The sequence below is a fragment of the Aedes aegypti genome, chromosome 1 (assembly GCF_002204515.2).
Source record: "Aedes aegypti strain LVP_AGWG chromosome 1, AaegL5.0 Primary Assembly, whole genome shotgun sequence".
Classification (NCBI taxonomy): Eukaryota; Metazoa; Arthropoda; class Insecta; order Diptera; family Culicidae; genus Aedes; species Aedes aegypti.
This window is the reverse complement of record NC_035107.1, coordinates 189354599-189375281: the sequence shown is the minus strand read 5'-3', so window position 1 is coordinate 189375281 and position 20683 is coordinate 189354599. Positions and strand designations below refer to the sequence as shown.

At 36.9% G+C, this 20683-nt stretch overlaps 1 protein-coding gene across 1 annotated transcript in view; it reads right to left on the bottom strand.

Moving 5' to 3' along the window:
* The window catches only part of LOC5578684 (stearoyl-CoA desaturase 5), a 37356-nt gene extending 30834 nt beyond the window's left edge, over positions 1–6522 (bottom strand). Inside the window, exon 1 of the mRNA XM_001657033.2 lies at positions 6040–6522. The gene's annotated coding sequence lies outside the window, so the exon portion shown is untranslated. The remainder of the gene's footprint in view (positions 1–6039) is intronic.
* Positions 6523–20683: the final 14161 nt, after the last annotated feature.

Sequence of the window (20683 nt, the reverse complement as noted above, 5' to 3'; positions counted from 1 at the left end):
TACAGCAAAAACCTGTTGAAATCATGCTACTCAAACGACTTTTTGGCGTTTCTACTAAGAGTGTTAAAAAATCCCATTATTAAACGGAATTCACATAATACATAAACTAGGTTTTTCAGATGCTTTGTGAGGAGAACAACTTCATTTCATCAGTTTTTTATCATTTTGCTGACAAAAGAATAGTTTGTGAATATTTTGTTGGAATTTGTATATGTGCACGGTGAATGGAGGCCGCACGGTGACTGGTGACTTAACACTTCAGTCATCACGCTGTTGTATTTTGTACAACACTAGTGAAAAAACCTCACTTCTTGTTCACAACAGCAGCGTAGTGGTTCTGACGGTGGCAAACCGAGCGACGACTGGAAGGTTAACAGTACATGAGATGGATGGATGTGGGTTATAAAAAGGGTCTGCGTGATCTGTTGAGATTTGAATTCGATACTTGTAACCATCTAAGTTAGGCTCGGTAGCTTAGTTGGTAAAGCGCTCGTCTAGCATACAAGAATCCGGGGTTCGAATCCAAGCCGAGCACGTGGATTTTTTTTTAAAATTTCACTCATAATTTATCCATCTTTCCAACGCGTAATGAGTTGATGAATTTAATAACAATGCGGATTGGATTACCGAACATTTTAATATATGTGTTAATAAATATTTTTAATTGCTTATTTTGTTTAAAGCTATTTATTTTTCGCATTTTTATGTCTTTTAAAATAATTACTAATAAGACGCTCCAATTCCATATGTATCTACTCAAATTTTACTTTACGAGTCACACATTGTGGCGCCCCCTTTAGGCTGGCGCACTTGACGGGTGCCAACCGCACTCTACGGCATTGTGAATACCTAGTAAAAGTTTACTTTCATTTCAGCAAAAATGTCAGTTTTATTGAAAACTTGAAATAACGGGATCCCGAGACAAGCTCTAATTTCAATTCCGCATTTTGGGACAAGCTAAATGGTCGAGAAATCGACACTCTAGAATATTTAATTCACAAATTGGAATAGTTTCCCAGGGAATCTCAATAGCTAATCAGAACAACAAGGTGCGTAAAATTGTTTGTAGGTCCCGACTGTAGGATAGACTTGATCCCACTTCCTTAATGCAGCAGTTACTCTGCAGGTACCGTCTATGGGGGGGTAATGGGTTGAAACTTTGTCTGTGATGCCTCAGTAAATATTTTGAATATTGAAACATAATTCTGTTCAAGAATATTATTATACCATAACACTGTGGAACATGTTTTTGTCTCAAGCACCAAATCATCACTATTTACTGATGCAAAAAAAATCGTAACTTTTTATATTTTTCTACGATCAACCTATCACAGAAAAAGAACCTAGTGGTATTACAATGATTTCTAACCTGTTATTCCGTTAGTTACACGGAAAATAAAAAATGTACCAGAAAAAAATATTTCATATTTTTAAAAGTACAGTAATTTTTTTTTTTTGTCAAAAATCAGTAACCAGATGAGGCTTCAAGAACAAATTGAAAAATATAGCGATGTTTAAAAATAAAAATAAAAGAAGTAATAAACCAGAATTCATAAATTTGCGAAAAAAAATCATTGTCCAAAACGTGTTTAGAATGATATTTAGATCGAATATAAAATTTGGGTATAAGGTGGTTAATTCAGGGTTGCTGAATCCATATCCGATTTCAGAAATATCATAGCACGTCTAGTTTTTGCGATATTGGCTGTTGAAAATGCAAAATTTGATTATTTTAGTCTACTTAAATGCAAGTTTGTTAGCTTGTATGGCAAATTATTTGCCCAATTTACCACATAATTCATGCTTCATGTGTATAACAATACTTATCAACAAAATTCATAATACTTTCGATTTTCAAACAATGTTTTTTAAATGGTTTAGTGAAGTGTTGCATTTTGCCATATAAGAGAGACGAAGAATTCTTCATGGAGACTGCAAGCATCTAGGAAAAATCGATTTAATCAAAATTTAATCACGCAATTTCAACCAAATTATATCTAAAATGAAAGTTGAAGTCCTATTTGGCATGCTTGGAAAATTAGATCACAAAAAAAGTTTGATAAATCATACTTTAAATTTTAGGTTAACATCAATGAAACCAATGAAACCAGTGTGGCTAAAAATTGTGACGTGATAGAATATTTCTAAGAACGGCATCAGATTTAGCCCAGAGATGCATAATTTGATCCTTGAGACAAGCAAAAATGTCATTATTGTTACGCAGTGTTATTATCATTTTTTATCATTAGACGGTAAATACAAATGATAAGACATTGCGATATCAAAAAAGAACAAATTATGATCGAATCAAGTTTCTTCAAGTGTTTGAAAATATTTTTGAAATAATTTTTGGTTTAGAACTCTCATTGATATGAACATTATTTTTATTCTGCATCAGATTTAGCCCAGAGATGCATAATTTGATCCTTGAGACAAGCAAAATGTCATTATTGTTACGCAGTGTTATTATCATTTTTGTATTATTTTCTGATGTTTATGTTTCAGATACGGGACTAGTAGTTTATCTATCTATCTTCTATCTTCTATCTTCTATCTTCAATCATCTATCTTCTATCTTCTATCTTCTATCTTCCATCTTCTATCTTCAATCTTCAATCTTCAATCTTCATCTATCTTCTATCTTCTATCTTCTATCTTCTATCTTCTATCTTCTATCTTCTATCTTCTATCTTCTATCTTCTATCTTCTATCTTCTATCTTCTATCTTCTATCTTCTATCTTCTATCTTCTATCTTCTATCTTCTATCTTCTATCTTCTATCTTCTATCTTCTATCTTCTATCTTCTATCTTCTATCTTCTATCTTCTATCTTCTATCTTCTATCTTCTATCTTCTATCTTCTATCTTCTATCTTCTATCTTCTATCTTCTATCTTCTATCTTCTATCTTCTATCTTCTATCTTCTATCTTCTATCTTCTATCTTCTATCTTCTATCTTCTATCTTCTATCTTCTATCTTCTATCTTCTATCTTCTATCTTCTATCTTCTATCTTCTATCTTCTATCTTCTATCTTCTATCTTCTATCTTCTATCTTCTATCTTCTATCTTCTATCTTCTATCTTCTATCTTCTATCTTCTATCTTCTATCTTCTATCTTCTATCTTCTATCTTCTATCTTCTATCTTCTATCTTCTATCTTCTATCTTCTATCTTCTATCTTCTATCTTCTATCTTCTATCTTCTATCTTCTATCTTCTATCTTCTATCTTCTATCTTATATATTCTATCTTCTATCTTCTATCTTCTATCTTCTATCTTCTATCTTCTATCTTCTATCTTCTACCTAAAATTTTTTTTCGACGTGTGTGTGAGTACAAAAAGTAGTAGATATTCATCGAGAAAGTCGAGCAAGCAACATAAAACGAAACTGTCAATTTGTATGAGAGTTTGACATAAAATCATCGAACAGCCTACTACCGTTTTGATTCATATTACGGACACTTAAGGCCTCAGTGAAGTATAACCCAGCTTGGACCATACAAAATAAATCATTCTGTATGATTTTTTAGCGTTATCGAGCGTCGGAAGCCCTTAACTTTCGGATGGTGGGTAAAGAATACGCGTCCGCAACTTAAATAATTTTAAATAAATCAAAACGTGTGGCCTTTTCATGATTATTATTCCGAACGCTCCCTTACTTTTGCCTCATATTCCGGACGCTTTGATTCGAATTACGGACAGCTCATGATAATCATTAATGGAACAGTCAAATCATCAATTGAAATCGTTCAACCACTTAAGAGACGTCTAAGGTAGTTGGGTTTTATAAATTTGCAATGATATTTATGGAATAAACCTAATAAAACGAGCCTTGAAAATGACAACTTTTGGACGGCGAAAATTGAAACATTTCGTGTGAAATGTTTCCCATACAAACGAGAGTGTCCGGAATTTGAAGCTGTCCGTAATATGAATCAAAACGGTATATGGTAATACCTACTAAATGACCGAGACAACTTGCTTAAAATTTATCACTGGAAAATAATGTCCTTTTATCGCCCATTTTAAAGTATCATATAACTTTCAGAAGGGTTACAATGAGTCTAGGGGGTGAGAAAGATTTGCTGAAATATCTCAGAAAATATTTTAAGTATTGATACATGATTGAAATGATATATTGTTTCCAGATGTCAATAGTCAACATAAAAATATATGCTCTAGCACTAGTAGTTTATTTTTAATAAATCAGTGGAAATAATGCTTGTTTATTTAGTGTCGTAAAACATCCACGTCCTTAAAAAACATAACATTTTTGGCTAATTTTTTTTGTAAAGTATTTGAGGCATTCCATAGCCGAATGGTTAGAGTCCGCGGCTACAAAGCAAATCCATGCTGAATGTGTCTTTAGAGAACCATAGTAAAAGTTGGTTTTCATGGCTATATCGTTGGTCCTTTGGATTGCAGTTGCACTACGCTCAGAAAAACGGGTAGTTACAGAATTACTAGATTTTTGTAATTAATGACTATTTTCTATCTGCCTATCTTTCATTCTGCAGAAAATTTTATTCCTAATTGTTAATTCGACAGGGTTGAAGCATCACTAAACTTCAACCAAGTCGAAATGACAGTTAGTATTAAAATTTATAGCAGAATTAAAGGGAGTCAGAGAGAAAATAGTCATTAATGCACTTTAGTAATCCTGTGATTATATCTATTACTGAATGTAGTTTTGAGTTCCCTAACTCCATACATCCCTTCAACATCGAGCTTTGAAGATTTGAGTGTAAATAGATTCGTTATTGAACTCTGTTGAAAAGTATATTTCCCATAATGAACTTCATCCGACCAAATGTCCCTTCGACTGAATGTACTGTCGGCCAAATATCTTTCAACCAAATGTCCCAAAGCCAGTTCAATCGAGCATTTCACTGTAAGGTGAAGGGATGGAGAGGAGAGCCAGTACGACTTTCGCGTTATTAAGGTGATTTGTTAAGTTCATGAATCATATCGACATTGTCAATAGAACATTTGCTACGTTCCTGTTGTAACCAGTGAAAAGATAATGATGAAAACGAGAAATAATTGTCTCATAAGCAATATCAAATATTCCGTTACCGTCTGGTACGATTCATGTTTAATTAAGCTATGACTAGGCAAAACCATCGGCAGCACCAAATTATCATTGTTCAAACACAGGTGTGGTCGTCTATATGGGAGAGAGAAATCTCCGCTATCAGCCATACAGCACCACAACCCCTTCGTCAATATTCATACGTTGATAAGGCAGGAAAAGTATGTTGATCTATAGGTAGACGGTAAATACAAATGATAAGACATTGCGATATCAAAAAAGAACAAATTATGATCGAATCAAGTTTCTTCAAGTGTTTGAAAATATTTTTGAAATAATTTTTGGTTTAGAACTCTCATTGATATGAACATTATTTTTATTCTGCATAGCATTACGCAAATATAGTGCTATTATACAGCTGCCATACCTTATATTGGTCGTATAATAGCCTTATAAGGCCAAAAAGACGAGTTAGTGGTTACTTGGGTACTGCTCCTCAGCTTGCGTCATGTGGCAGGTACGATGATACTTTATGCCCAGGAAAGTCAAGGAAATTTCCTTGAAATTCTGGACCGACTGGGAATTTAACCCAGACACCTTCAGCATGGCTTTGCTTTGTAGCCGCTGACATTAACACTACGCCAAAAAGAGCCCCTGTTTATTGTAGTTTCTTCTCTATTAATTCTAGAATCTTCAAATCACTAACGAAAGAAATTCGTTGACCACAGCGTCACCTATTGTAACACAAATTTTCTCATACAAACTCCAAGCTCGTTGAGCCTTTCACAGACTCGATGGATTCCGTTGAAATTTTTAGAGTAGCTTTGGGGGTCCAAATGAACAAACTAGGGGGTAGTAACTTAAGATTTTTGCTCTTTGATGGTTATTGGCCACCATCCACATAGCCAGGTATCCACATAATTTTCCACAATTTACTTTAACATGAGAAGATAGTGAAACTTTTTTAAGACATTTAAAAAAAATGAGACACATACAAAAACTTACAAGTTTGGTTCAAATATGATGAGGTCACTTTTCACCGGATTTCTTTTCAGCAGCTTCTCTTTGCACTAAACTCCCTTACGGAGTGGACACATTTGCTAAAATTTCTTCGTTCACCGTGAGGAAACACCAGCTATCAATTTAGAAAAGCATCGAAAGCAAAAACACTTCTTAAATAATTCTTTTTTCTCCACAACCTGCTACAATTAGTCACCGCAAGAAACTCACACTCTCGACTAAACATACGAGCGGATATATACCGATGGCATCACGTCTGTACCGTAGGTTACCGCAATACAATGCGCGTGATTGTTTGTGCGATTTGTGCGATAAAAGTACCCAAATTATGGATAATGAAGTTCGGAGTCTAGTCTGATCAACCGCCGATGACCGACTAACTTGGTTGACTAACTGGCAACGTTACCACTATGGCTGTGGCGTGGAAAAGCTAAACCAGGCGACGCGAATATTGTACCATTCATTCATTGATGTCACCGACTGATGGATGAAGTGCTGTGATACGAGGTGAACACATAAATGCCGGGTGCTACTTTCGGAGAGCTATCGTACGCTGAGAGATTCTGGAAGCACGTGGGAAAACGCTCTCCTGAAATAGTTAGGATGGTAGACACTCGACAATCTCTGTTAGAGAGTTGAAGACTGGATTCTGTTTTCGGGATATAATCTGCAAAAGTCTGTTTCTTATTTGACAAAATTTACAGTAGACTCTCCACATCTCGATATCGAACATCGAGATAAGGGGAGATCGAGACATAGAACAAATGTTTAATGAATAATTGATTAAAAATCATTCCAATACCAGGGAAATCCAAAACAACCAGACGTCATTCCGTCTTCGTAATTGGCTTTGAATCCCTAAAATCTAGTCTAGTAACCTTTGATATTGGGCATATACACATACGGAGAGAAAATCTAGAATGAAAATCACATCGAGATAGGGAGATATCGAGATAAGGAGGATATCGAGATATGGAGAGTGAAAATGTATGCAAAATGAAGGGACCGAAAAAAAACATCGACATAGGGAGAGATATCGAGATGTAGAACATCGAGAAGTATAGAGTTGACTATTATTAGGTACCGTCGATGGGGGTGACAATGGGTCTGGGGGGTGAGATTGGGTCAAAACGGAAAAATGTGATTTATGAAATATTTAGCTAATAACGCTGATATTACTAAAATTTATAATTCATATGCTAGGGAACATCCCAAGTAACACCGAAAACATAAATCCAAATTTAAAAATACACAGTTTGTACTATAATGGTTGCTAGAAAGTTTTTAAAACATGTCATGTTAGACTGATGCAAATTTTGAAGTTTTTGCTCCCCTATGCTTAACCGATGTCAATTATGATGAAAATGATCCTCCCGAAATTTGAAGTGATTCGGAAGAAATTTGGTTGTGCACACGCGATTTGAAGTTTACATGGAAATTACTATGGAAAAGGCAAACCTTTTGTGTTCAGTCCTCTAACTGCTCGTCATAATAATATATGGAAAAGTGAACACTCTCATCTCATGTGAAAACTTCCTAGCTACAACTTTGCCGACGACCACATTTCGATGGGACGTAAGGATAATTTGTTATTTTTGATAACAAAGTCTAAATCATGCTGAGATGATCATTCAATTACTTTCAGAGCAACACTGCTTTTATGCTGTAGAACATAGTAGCCTGGATTGCTTTGATCTATTCTTCCCGCCAGGAGCACCACTGTTGCCTGCCGAACAGTTGGTGAAGCATGCTACATGCAAACCAAATTTATGATGATGAATAACAATTTATCCTGATGTCCAATCGAAAAGTGGTCTTCGGCAAAGTTGTAGCTGGGAGGATTTTACATTAGAAGAGTTTATTCACTTTTCCATAACATATTATGACGAATAGATAGAATGCTGAACACATAAGAATGGCGCTTTCCATAGTAATCTCCATATAAACTTCAAATGGCGTGTGCACAGTCAAATTTCTTCCGAATCACTTCAAACTTTGGGAGGATGCTATTTACCACAATTAAAATCGTTTAAGCATAGGGGAGCAAACATTTCAAAATTTGCATCACTCTAATGTCATGTCTCACGTAAGTCGCTATTTTGTTTTGTTAAACCTTTCAATATTGAACTTTAATAAAGATGTTCTACTAAGGCATATAATTTGTTTTGCAATACAAATCTACCATTTTGCTGGAAATGTTCTAATTATGTTTACTATGTTATGTTTTATATTTGTCTTCTTATGTTTATCAAAACATGTGTTTGCTTATATGTCTTATTTCGGTTGTTTTAGACTTGTACGACAAATAAACAGTCTCTATATGTCATATTCATGTTACATATACAGTTGTGTTCAGAATAATAGTAGTGAAAGCCGATTTTCATACAAAATGCTCAACTTTGGCATGCTGTAACGTTGTTTTCATATGAGCAATCGGCATGAAATTTTGGCAGTGAACTACAAATATGCTCAAATTCATTATCACAAAATTTAAAAATTTTCACACTACCGGCTAAAAAGTTAAGCACCAGGTGAAATCGCTCAAAATAATAGTAGTTTTAATAATTTTAATATCTGCTGTATTTTGAGTTTTAGAATTTTTCTTTACACATCGTTTCAACTATTTCCACCCAAGCTTTAAATGTATAGACATTACAATTTTTTACTAAATTGTTGCTGAACAAAAATTTAAAAAAGAAAAACTACTATTATTTTGAGCGATTTCACCTGGTGCTTAACTTTTTAGACGGTAGTGTGAAAATTTTTAAATTTTGTGATAATGAATTTGAGCACATTTGTAGTTCACTGCCAAAATTTCATGCCGATTGCTCATATGAAAACAAAGTTACAGCATGCCAAAGTTGAACATTTTGTATGAAAATCGGCTTTCACTACTATTATTCTGAACACAACTGTATGTCATAATACATACTATTTTCCATTATGTTCTAAATAATCAAATAATGTTTATTTTCAGTCAAATATAAGTTTTTTTAGTCGTCTATAAAACAAATGCAACAAAAGTGACATTTAATACTTTTGATAGCATAGATGATACACTCCCGGCCAAGAAATTTGCCATATGGTGATCACTGAATACTTTTAAGCATATGTTTTGAAAAAATATTGTTTTTAAGGTATGCTCTTAATGCCGATCTATCATCAATTTATATTAATGATTTATATTAATGAATAGAGAGTGGTGGTTGTATGCCACTGTTTAGTACGAAAATTGTTCAATGGAATTACCTTACTCGCTCACAGTTGTGTTCATGCAGGGCTTAGGCGTTTTTGTAAAAAATGTAGGAAAAAAATATAAATACTTTGAAAACACTTCATAGACATTTGGTGTAGGATTTCTTCATAAAAAAAATGTAACACGAAGTTTGTCGGAATAGTTTCTGGTAATAATCTGATTAGACTTTTTCATTTCGGGTACACTCAAGATTTGAGTAAAATCATTAACGGTTCGTGAGATTGTCCCTGAAAACTTTGCACTGACTTCAATGGAAAAAATGACAAATGATTGGCAATGAAATTTTTGTCTTTTCCCAAAACACTCATCATGTAGTGTGTCTGTAGGGACCATCTTTAATTTTTCAATTTAGTTTTGAATATTTACCAAAACGATCAGATTTTTGTTCTGAAGCTTTCAAAATAGTTATTATAGTTTAGTAAAAGTTCAGTGTATTAGTAGAAAACAAAACTAATGAACTGATTTGTAAAATGTGATGATTTCTTTTTTGAAATATTAACTTGGCTTGATGTAGAACAATGTATATTAAACGATTTATGAGGGCGAATTGATTTTTTCAAAGCAAAAGTGCATATTTCACTATAATTTTTGATTCGCACATAAATTTACTGTTCAATAATAGTTATCAATCAATGAAAGTTATGCAATTAAAAATGAAGGCTTGTCAATGTTTGCACTTTTACATTTTTCATTGTCGACCATCCAATGCATTTCCACAACAGAAAGTTTTCAGCATTTTGTTGCATTCATGGTGTGTTGGAGAAAGTATAATACATAATTATGTATACCTAAACCCATATGATACATAATTCTGACAACAAAAATATGTTGCACAAGCTCCACCTTCTGCGCTTTTCCAGTCATATATAAGTATGAATTGCAGTTTTTTCGCTATGAAACAGAACATTTTCAGTAGTTATATTGAAGTCATTGTGATTTATATGAGACATGTTGTGTTACTTGGGATATTATAACACATAATCAATCAATAAACAATATAAGAAATAGTAGTTTTTGTTTAATATATCAACAAACTTGTATGTTGAAACTAGACAAAATTTATTAAATCATTAAATTTCTCATGTGCAAAGTATAACGCATGTACCTAATTCTCTTTTGTTACCGTCGTTGGGGGTGACAATTGGTCAAAAAGGGATACGTGCGATTTATTTTTTGAATAACTATCGCAATTTAACTCCAATAAACTTCGAATTTGGTGTGTATGTACTTTGATGGTACATTAACAACTGTTCAAAAAATTAAAGACAAATATTTATTCATAGCGGCACCACAAGTGAATGAAAAATGACCCAATCTCACCCCATAGAGGGGGTGACATTGGGTCACTGTAATTGAAATAACTTGTTTTTGAGAATATGATTTTAAACCATTCACAACTGAAAAATGTTGACAAAAAACGATGCAAACAAGACAAAAAGATATTTAAGATGTTTCACAAGTATGATAAACCCACTTAAAAGAAAGATTATACTGAAAATTGAAGAGCTATGAGAAAAAAACATTTATCGTCAAGTTTACATAAATTTTCTTGGTTTTTTTCCTCAAATTGTCTTCAAAGTCTCATCCTCATTGCTATAAAGCCCATTCAGTTTCCCCAAAGGTGTACTGAAACAGTGATTATTTTAAACCTTCGCAAATAGTTAAATTTCGGTGCGACATTCTACGATCAATAAATTTCAGGCAGAAGTTGACGTCATAATCCCAGTATTTCAGCGATCCAACTCATTTGTACTTCCATGAGATGTTTCTATAATATGAAATCACTGATAAATAATCAAATTTAGAAAAAAAACACCCTTTTGATAAAAATTTACGATGTTGCTGCGCACGAAACACAGTTGCTGGTTTGAGAAGTTGTCAAAATGCGTTGTATTGTTATTCAATACGGAATACTCAAGTAAACTTGTTTGATGTTTCAGAGTTGCTGTATTTAGAAAGAATAAACACATCTTAATGAAAAAAGAGAACACCCGGCACCGTAAAATGTCAAAAAAGTGGACTTGGAATTTCATTTACTATCGTTCTTGCTTGACCCAATCTCACCCCCATTTTCAATGTTTTAGGCATGGTACTGAAAAAAATGATGTTTTTGTGGAAAAATCAAACAGATTCCGGAAAATACATGTGATGTGTAATGAAAAGACTTTCAACATTCTACTAATACAACGATAGAGGCTAGAGTACATGCGTGATACTTTGTACAGGAGAAATTTAATGTTGTAAATTTTATCTAGTTTCAACATGCAAGTTTATTGATGTAGTAAACAAAAACTACTATTTCTAAAATTGTATATTGTTATGAATTATGTGCAATAATATGTTCCCATACATATGAATTATTAATTTTAGTAATATCAACGTTATTAGCTGAAATATTTCACAAAACATATTTTTCCGTTTTGACCCAATCTCACCCCCTAGACCCATTGTCACCCCCATCGACGGTATATTAGTAGAAGGTTGAAAGTCTTTTCATTACATCTCACACGTATTTTCCGGAATCTATTTGATTTTTCCACAAAAATTTCATTTTTTTCGGTACGGTGTCTAAAACATTAAAAATGGGGGTGAGATTGGGTCAAGGAAGAACGATGGTGAATGAAATTCCAAGTCCACTTTTTTGACATTTTACGGTGCTGGGTGTTCTCTTTTTTCATTAAGATGTGTTTATTCTTTCTAAATACAGCAACTCTATTTTTTTGTCGTTTTACGATACCATGTGTACTCTTTCTTCATTTAGATGTGTTTATTCTTTCTAAATACAGCATCGCTGAGCTTGAGCTTCAGCTTGATTGGCCGCCCGTGGTTGCTACTCCAGTATCGCCAGATCAGCTGGACTTACACAAGAAACCAACCGAATGACTGCTTAGGACTAACAGGCATCCTCAGTGTATAAGTGCTGGTGATCTTCTATTTTTAGGCGACAATGGTGCCTGCCACATCAGAATGCAGACCAATGTGGGGAAGGGGAGGAATTGATGATGCATTAAACTGGCTCCCACGTAGACCGTATATACCACTGCATCTACGCCAGTTCATGCGGGAGTGTATGGATTGGGGGAAAGGCATGGCAGAGAGGTTTGCTTTTGTGGTTAGCAGACTGCCTATGAATCAGGCGTAAGGAAAGGCATGCGTGTTGAAGAATGAAAGCGTTAGGGAAACGGTTTCTTATCCGCGGATATCCGTTTCTGGTTCTAGCGTTTGCTATGAACGAATAGTTTGAGTGTGATAGATTAAGAATGGAAGATAGAAGCAAGTGAGAGATATACCACTACAAAGTACGAGGAAAGGGACGGGCCTGGGATTGAACCCACTGCTTATGAAGCAGAAGCGGTAGCCATCAGACCACCAAATCCGTCTCTTTCTAAATACAGCATCGCTGAAACATCAAACAAGTCTGGTTGAGGATTCTGTGCATTGAATAACATTGCAACGCATTTTGACAACTTCTCAAACCAGCAACTGTTTTTCGTGTGCAACACCATCGTAATATTTTATCAAATGGATTTTTTTTTTTAAATTTAATTATTTATAAGTGTTTTCATATTATAGAGACAGCGCACGGATGAGTTGGATCGCTTAAATTATGATTATGAACGTCAACATCTGCCTAAAATGTATTGATCGTGAAATGTCGCAGCGAAATTTAACTGTTTGCGAAGGTTTCAAATAATCACTGTTTCTGTAAACCTTTGGGGAGACTGAATAGATTTTATGGCAATGGGAATGGGACTTTGAAGACAATTTAAGGGGAAAAACAAAAAAAATGTAAACTTGACGATTAATGCTGGGTTTACATATTTTTTTCTCATAGCTCTTAAATTGTTTGCTATAATCGTTCTTTAAAGTGAGGTATAATCATACTTGTGAAACATCTTAGATGTCTTTTCGTCTTGTTTGCATCGTATTTCATCAATATTTTTTAGCTGTGAATGGTTTTACAATCATATTCTCAAAAATAATTACAGTGGCCCATTGTCACCCCCTCTATGGGGTGAGAATGAGTCATTTTTCATTCACTTATAGCGGCGCAATGAATAAATATTTTTCTATAATATGTTGGACAGTTGTTAAAGTACGATCAAAGTACATACACACCAAATTTGAAGTTTATTGGAGACAAATTGCGAAAGTTATTCAATAAATAAATCATACATATTCTTTTTTGACCCATTCTCACCCCGAACGACGGCACAACTTGTTAACAAAGGATTGCATGTTTGCGAAAATGCCATCGGACACAATGACTCATGATATACCGTTTTGTCTCAAATTCCGAACAGACTCATATTCCGAACACTTGGTTTTTGTATGGTGATTGGGTTGAAATGTTTCGCTGAAATATGTCATCAAATAATCAGGAAATGGCATCAATTGCAATTCAATTTGAACTTCTCCAAATCTATTTTATAGCTCGAGAGTAGTGATGATTCTCTAGTTCGAGACTAGTTAAACTAGCTCAGATAAATTTATTTTCGAAATTTTTAATCTGTCTTCGGAATATGAGACAGAATGAATACATTGTTCGGCATTTGAATCAAAATGTTGTTCCATACTTTTGCGTTAAAACAACACTAAACAAGTTAAAATAAACCTTATTAACGGCACACCCAACAGCTAACAGTTAGGCTTTGCGAGGAAATTAAATTTTTCACAAATATCGACTAATTTGTGCCCTTCAGAGGCATGTGAAGTCACAGCTGGCCTTAAGTGTTCGGAATATGAGTCAAAACGGTACGAGACTATCAGGTATACCAGGAATTTAACTGTGTAACGATCTAGTATTTTGCACAACTTATTTTTTTATTATTTATTTATTTTTATTTTTTTACCGGAGCAGGGAAAAGCCCGCTAGAGTAGAATATTCTCCATATTTATCCTTCCTCCAACAGGCATAAAACCTCCTCATCTTTTCAATTTCACAATTCCAATAACAGTAAGATTTTCATATTCACCTCCAGTGAGTGGGATTTTAAGTTTTCACAATAATTGTGGAATGGTAACTAACTTAAAATTATTTTACAAGTGGGATTATTTGTTGGTGATGTGATGCTTTGATGTGGCGTTAGGCGGCGGTGGCTGGCGGTGGCGGGTTGTGCGTTGGAGCGGAAACGAAAAAAAAGCAGACAAGAAACGGTTTGAGGTTTAGCAACCATATTTTCAAATTATGTAGCGGGTTATATGGAGCTTTAAATATTGTTTTTAATCAGTTTTTTCTTGAACAAATAAGGAGATGAAAGGTTCTTGATCGAAGAGGGTAGCTCGTTGTAAGATTTACTACCGAGATAGCTAAATCTCTTTTTGCCCATTTCGCTATTGGGCCGGGTAGACGAATGTTGCCATGATATCTGGATGATCTTGCCGAAGTATTCCGGATTATTTGCACGTTGTGGTGTGTTTTGGCGTTAGTGATAATATTATGCATGTGAATTAAAGTTTGCAGCACTTGAAGTCCGCGAATTGGAAGCAATGAACTGTTCAAATCGTTGTACAATTGATGTGTTGGGAACAAATGGGGTTTCTTGTAGATGATTTTTAAACAACGGTTTTGTAACACCTGGAGCTCACGTAGTCTAGATGCACTAGCTTTTCCCCAATTGCAAACTAGGTACTGAAGTCTTGAATGTACCATTGAATAATACAGTTGTAGCATCCATCTCAATGGAATGAATGAAGATAGTCTTCGAAACGTTCCACACAATGCTGCAATTTTGTTCTTCAGATTGTCGATGTGCTTCTTCCAGCTCATAACGCTATCCAAGGTGAGGCCCAAGTATTGGAAGTTGTCCAATATCATGTAGGTAGTTTTTTGTAGGTTTAACGACAGGACGTTCGATGTGAAATAATCTTGTAGACACTGCAGATCTGTTTGAATAAGCCGCGCTATATTAGCGGCTTCTGTGGTACTATACAGAAGTACCGTATCATCAGCAAAGAACTGCATTCTTCCATGTAGTTTAAGGCGTGATAGGTCATTGATAAATACAAGGAACAATAGAAGCCCAATATTACTACCTTGTGGGACACCAATCGATATATTGCGTAAGCAGCTTCTTTCACCGTTGACGGTAACAAATTGTTGTCGATTACCCAGATAATTTTCCAACAACAGCAGCGCTTTTCCTCGTATGCCGTAACAGTCGAGCTTACGAAGCAGAAGAATATGGTTTATAGTGTCGAATGCCTTTTTTAGGTCCAGGAATAATGCTCCAGTGAACTTACGCTTATCAAGAGAACTGTATATTTCGTCTACCATTTCACACGTGGCGGTTAAAGTACTACAGCCTGTTCTGAAGCCATATTGTCTTTCGTATATAAGGTTATTCCCAAAAAGAAAGTCTGAAAGCCTTGACGCGAGCATTTGCTCCAACAACTTGCTCATGATTGACAGCACTGATATGGGACGATAGTAGTTGGTATTCGCAGAGTCTCCAGACTTGTAGATAGGCACCACACGAGCAATTTTCAAGCACTCCGGAAATTCCCCTGTTTCTATAATCTCGTTGAATATTTCCGTCAAAAACTTTCGGTAAAAGATCCACAGGTGGATTCTTCAGTCCTGCTTTCCCCCGATTTCTTAATGTGGGACTACAATCGCGTATACGGAAACCCGTAGCTTATGCGGTTTGAGCTAATCGTTACAGCTATCCCCTCATGTAAGACGATAATTGGTATTGTGTAGATGAAAACCGCGTAGATGGAGATCCGTGTAACGTATAGCTTATGGTATTTTAGTTGATTAGTTCTCACACGGTACCTTATGGCAACAATGACAATGAGTTCTCTAAAATAAAAACGATGTGGACGCTTGGTAGCTCACATTTTAACAGAATAAACCAATAAGATTTTTATCTTTTCTTCATTAGTGTCATTTGAAACATAACATTTATTTCATATATCTAGGTGTTCTGTGTCAGACATCACTATCATCCTAATTTGGTAAAACAAATTTAAGCTTCAATTAACATATTGTTAACAACATATACATTTCATTTGCCGTAGCAGTTCAGATTTTTTTTTACAGATGAGTCGATTTCACCTACTACATGCTTATAAGAGAAACGCTTTCAATTAACTTAACCTAAATATATAAAGCATTATTCGTGACAATAGAAAATTGCAACGGTTTTTGTCTAAAATTATCAATTATTTTATTTGACATTTGTTCCAAAATTACAACATTGGATATTGTATGTAACTCATTAGTACTATACCAGGGAGGAAGCATCAGAATCATTTTCAAAATTTTTATTTGAATTCTCTGTAGAGTTTTCTTCCTGCTAGTCCATATTGGTATAGCATAAAACATGGCTAGCCTGAAAATCTGTTAGAAGATCAAAAGCTTATTTTTCTAATCGTTTATTTGGAAGGCTCAATTGTTTTCTAAAAACTCTACGAAGCCGATTGACTTGTCGAACAATTCGTTATTCTAAAAAAAATCATACAAATTTATCAATAGCGGGTCTTGCGAGCGACCTTTGTTTTTGGCCCGGCACCTGTACTGGAACCTGTACCAGAACGTGAAGCCGCAAACTCGGGCTGCCGTTGGGCTGCTTTTGAGTTTAACATCGCCTCGTGGATTGCTTTGGCCACCTCTTCCAATTTTTCCATGCTTTCTTTCCGCCGTCGCTCCTTTCCGAATCAGCTTCTGTGTCACATGCGGATTGCGCAACCGATTCCTCCTCTAATGCTTCCGTGGGCTGGTGGATGTACTCTTCTTCTTCATCCTCTTCTTCAAGTACTTCGATTATGTCCTCCTCCAATGCTTCCGAAATTTCTAACGCTTCTGATGTTCTTGCTTCCCCAGACACGACGTCAGCATATGAACAGGATCCAGAGTTTCCAAGTTTCCTTTTATCCTTTTTGTTTCGATTTTGCCGCTGTGGGCAAGAGTCCTTGCGGTGTCCCCCTCGACATAGAAAGCAAGTGTCCTTCAGGCCATCGTAGAAAATCCTCCCTTTCCTATTACCAATATCAATTGATGGTGGGATATTCGTTTTCACGTCCATGTACACTCCACGCACTCCTGTGTACATGTGATCGAGGCCCAGGTTCGGCGGAAACTTTTCTCATACCACATGCTCAATCGTACCAAACTGTCCGAGCACCAGCGACAAATTATCGTCCGGCAGTTCAGGTGGCAGATCGCACACACGGACGTATTGCATATTTGCACCCGCGGTCGACATCCTCACTGCCACTGATTTTCCGTTCCCATAAACGAATTGCCGTGGATTCAAATTTTTGCGCTATTATTCCGTCATAGCCTCTTTGGACGTAAATTTGATGAACAGCGAACGGTCTTGTGCTGTTTTATACGCGGTTTCCATTGACATCAAGTCCGTGTCCAGCTGCTTTAGGAAGGTTGCCACTTCCACCCATGATGGTTGTGGATTACCCGCCGGAAAGCGAAACTGTACGGTATTGATTACTGTTTCAGTCATTCTGTTTCTACAGCACACTAATCAACCACGAGAGATGTAGCAACAGTTAACGACCGTGAAACAAAGCGCGCTTGGAAACTCTTCTAACAATAACGAGAAACCGATCAAGGGGGAACACACTTGATCCGCCCACCAAGCTCGCTGCGCTCCACGCCGTCTTGTAGCAACCGGATCCGAAGCGAATACCATCTTTGCAGGGTTGCTGTCCGGCATTCTTGCAGCATGCCCTGCCCATCGTATCCTTCCAGCTTAGGCCACCTTCTGCACACTGGGTTCGCCGTAGAGTTGGGCGAGCTCGTGATTCATCCTTCGCCGCCACACATCGCCGAAGATCGCCCTAAGCACTCGACGTTCGAAGACTCCAAGTGCTTGCAGGTCCTCCTCGAGCATCGTCTACGTTTCATGCCCGTAGAGGACTACCGGCATATGAGCGTTTTGTACATGGTACATTTGGTGCGGGCGTGAATCTTTTTTGACCACAGCTTCTTCTGGAGGCCATAGTAGGCCCGACTTCCACTGATGATGCGTCTCCGTATTTCACGGCTAACGTTATTGTCAGCCGTCAGCAAGGATCCAAGGTAGACGAACTCGTCGACCACCTCGAACGTACCCCCGTCTATCGTAACACTGCTACCTAGGCGAGCCCTGTCGCGCTCGACCCCACCAGCTAGCATGTACTTTGTCTTGGTCGCATTCACCACCTGTCCAACTTTTGCTGCCTCGCGTTTCAGGCGGGTGTACAGGTCTGCCACCTTTTCAAATGTTCGGCCGACGATGTTTATATCATCCGCGAAGCAAACAAATTTTCTGGATCTCGTAAAAATCGTACCCCGGCTCTCCGCATAACACCTTCTAGCGCAATATTGAACAACATGCACGAAAGTCCATCACCTTGTCGTAGTCCCCGGTGGGATCTAAAAAAAACTGGAGTGTTCGCCTGAAACCTTCAAATAATTTTGCACACCTTCCATCGTCGCTCTTATCAGTCTCGTGAGCTTCTCGGGAAAGCTGTTCTCGTCCATGATTTTCCATTGCTCTACGCGGTCGATACTGTCCTATGCCGCCTTGAAATCGATGAAAAAGTGATGCGTTGGGACCTGGTATTCACGACATTTTTAGAGGATTTGCCGTACAGTAAAGATCTGGTCCGTTGTCGATCGGCCGTCAACGAAGCCGGCTTGATAACTTTCCACGAACTCGTTTACTACAGGTGACAGACGACGGAAGATGATCTGGATAATACTTTGTAGGCCACATTTAGAATGGTTTGTGTTTGTTGTTTGTTTGTTTATTATCGACACTTTACACCAGTGTGGTGCATTCGTGTCCTATTTGATTAAGATTAACAATACAATTCATGTCTATTAATTAGTTATTCTATTAACAAATTCAATTATTAATTATTCTACCTACAGACAATTCAATTATTATTTATGTTTTTACATTTTCTGGATCTGAAGATTCGAATGGCTCTTTTCGTTCTTTTTCTGTTCCAGCTACCATACTATGCGCTCGTTCTCATCGCTTGACGTTCGGGTTGACAGTCGCCGCTTCGTGGTGGTTTGCAATTCGTTATCTGCACTATCATTGCTGTTGCCGTCGTCGTCGTGATCGTCGTCTTCATCGCCATCGTCTGCGTCGATTTGATGCACCCCTTCGCCTATCGATTGGTTGTTATCGTGGTTTACTTGGCTAATGGTAGACACAGAGCTGTGTTGCTGTTGGTTTTGCTCATCTTTCTTATTGTCTGGTGGTGTTCTAGGCTTAACGCTTTTGTGTATGTAACGAGCGAGGGTTGGTTGTCGATAGTGATATATGTATGTCGGCCCAGATAGCCGTAGCGGTAAGCGCGCAACTATTCAGCATGACCATGCTGAGGGTCGTGGGTTCGAATCCCGCTGATCGAGGGACTTTTCGTAAAGGAAATTTTCTCGATTCCCAGGGCATAGAGTATCTTCGTACCTGCCACACGATATACACATGCAAAAATGGTCAATCGGCAAAGAAAGCTCTCAGTTAATAACTGTGGAAGCGCTCGTAAGAACACTAATCTGAGAAGCAGGCTTTGTCCCAGTTGGGACGTAACGCCAGAAAGAAGAAGATATGTATGTCGGCACCGGCTTCTTCATTCGCATACGCACCAATCTCACTCCGTTTGGCATTCCTGCAAAATAATTTCTCCAAACTTCATTGCTGATGGAGATGACTTTGCCGTATTGTTGCAAGTAGTCGGATATAGTTGTGCTCGATATCTGTAGTGATAGATCGTGTATCCTGATTGTGGTTGTTGGGCCATCTACGTATATTGGGATGTAGTACAGTCAGGTCTCCTATTAGACACATGGTTGGGGGGCGTAATAGGAATCTACGTTATAGGAGACCCAGGGCTTATGGGATTTCATCACTTTGGGGGTGTCGTTGAATATCTCGTATGCCAAAAGAGATAGTACAGTACTGTCTTCGGCGAAGTTTCAGTACTAAGTACGATCTACCTTTAGGAGTTGAGGATCATCCTTTTAGTTGAGAACTTGGCCGGTAGGGGCGCTTTTTCTGATTTGCACTATATGAACCATGAGGGATAAGAATGCAAAATTTTGTAACATATGATATCTCTGAATCCTGATGTTTTGGAAGGTTGGTGTCTTCGGAAGAGTTGTTCAGTAGCTCAAGGACTGACATGTGGTGGTCATTCTAATACGGAATTACGCCACCAGGCGGCGCTAGTAGGCATGGAATTTTTGTTTTGCGCATAACTCAGTAGTCTGACCACTTAGAAAGTTGGCGTCTTCGGCAAAGTTGCTCTGTATCACAAGGTCTAACATTATTTGAGCCAAAAGTTTCGAAATTTTGCCACTAGGCGGCGCTAGTGAGCAAGTAATTTTTGTTTTGCGCATAGCTCAGTTGCCTG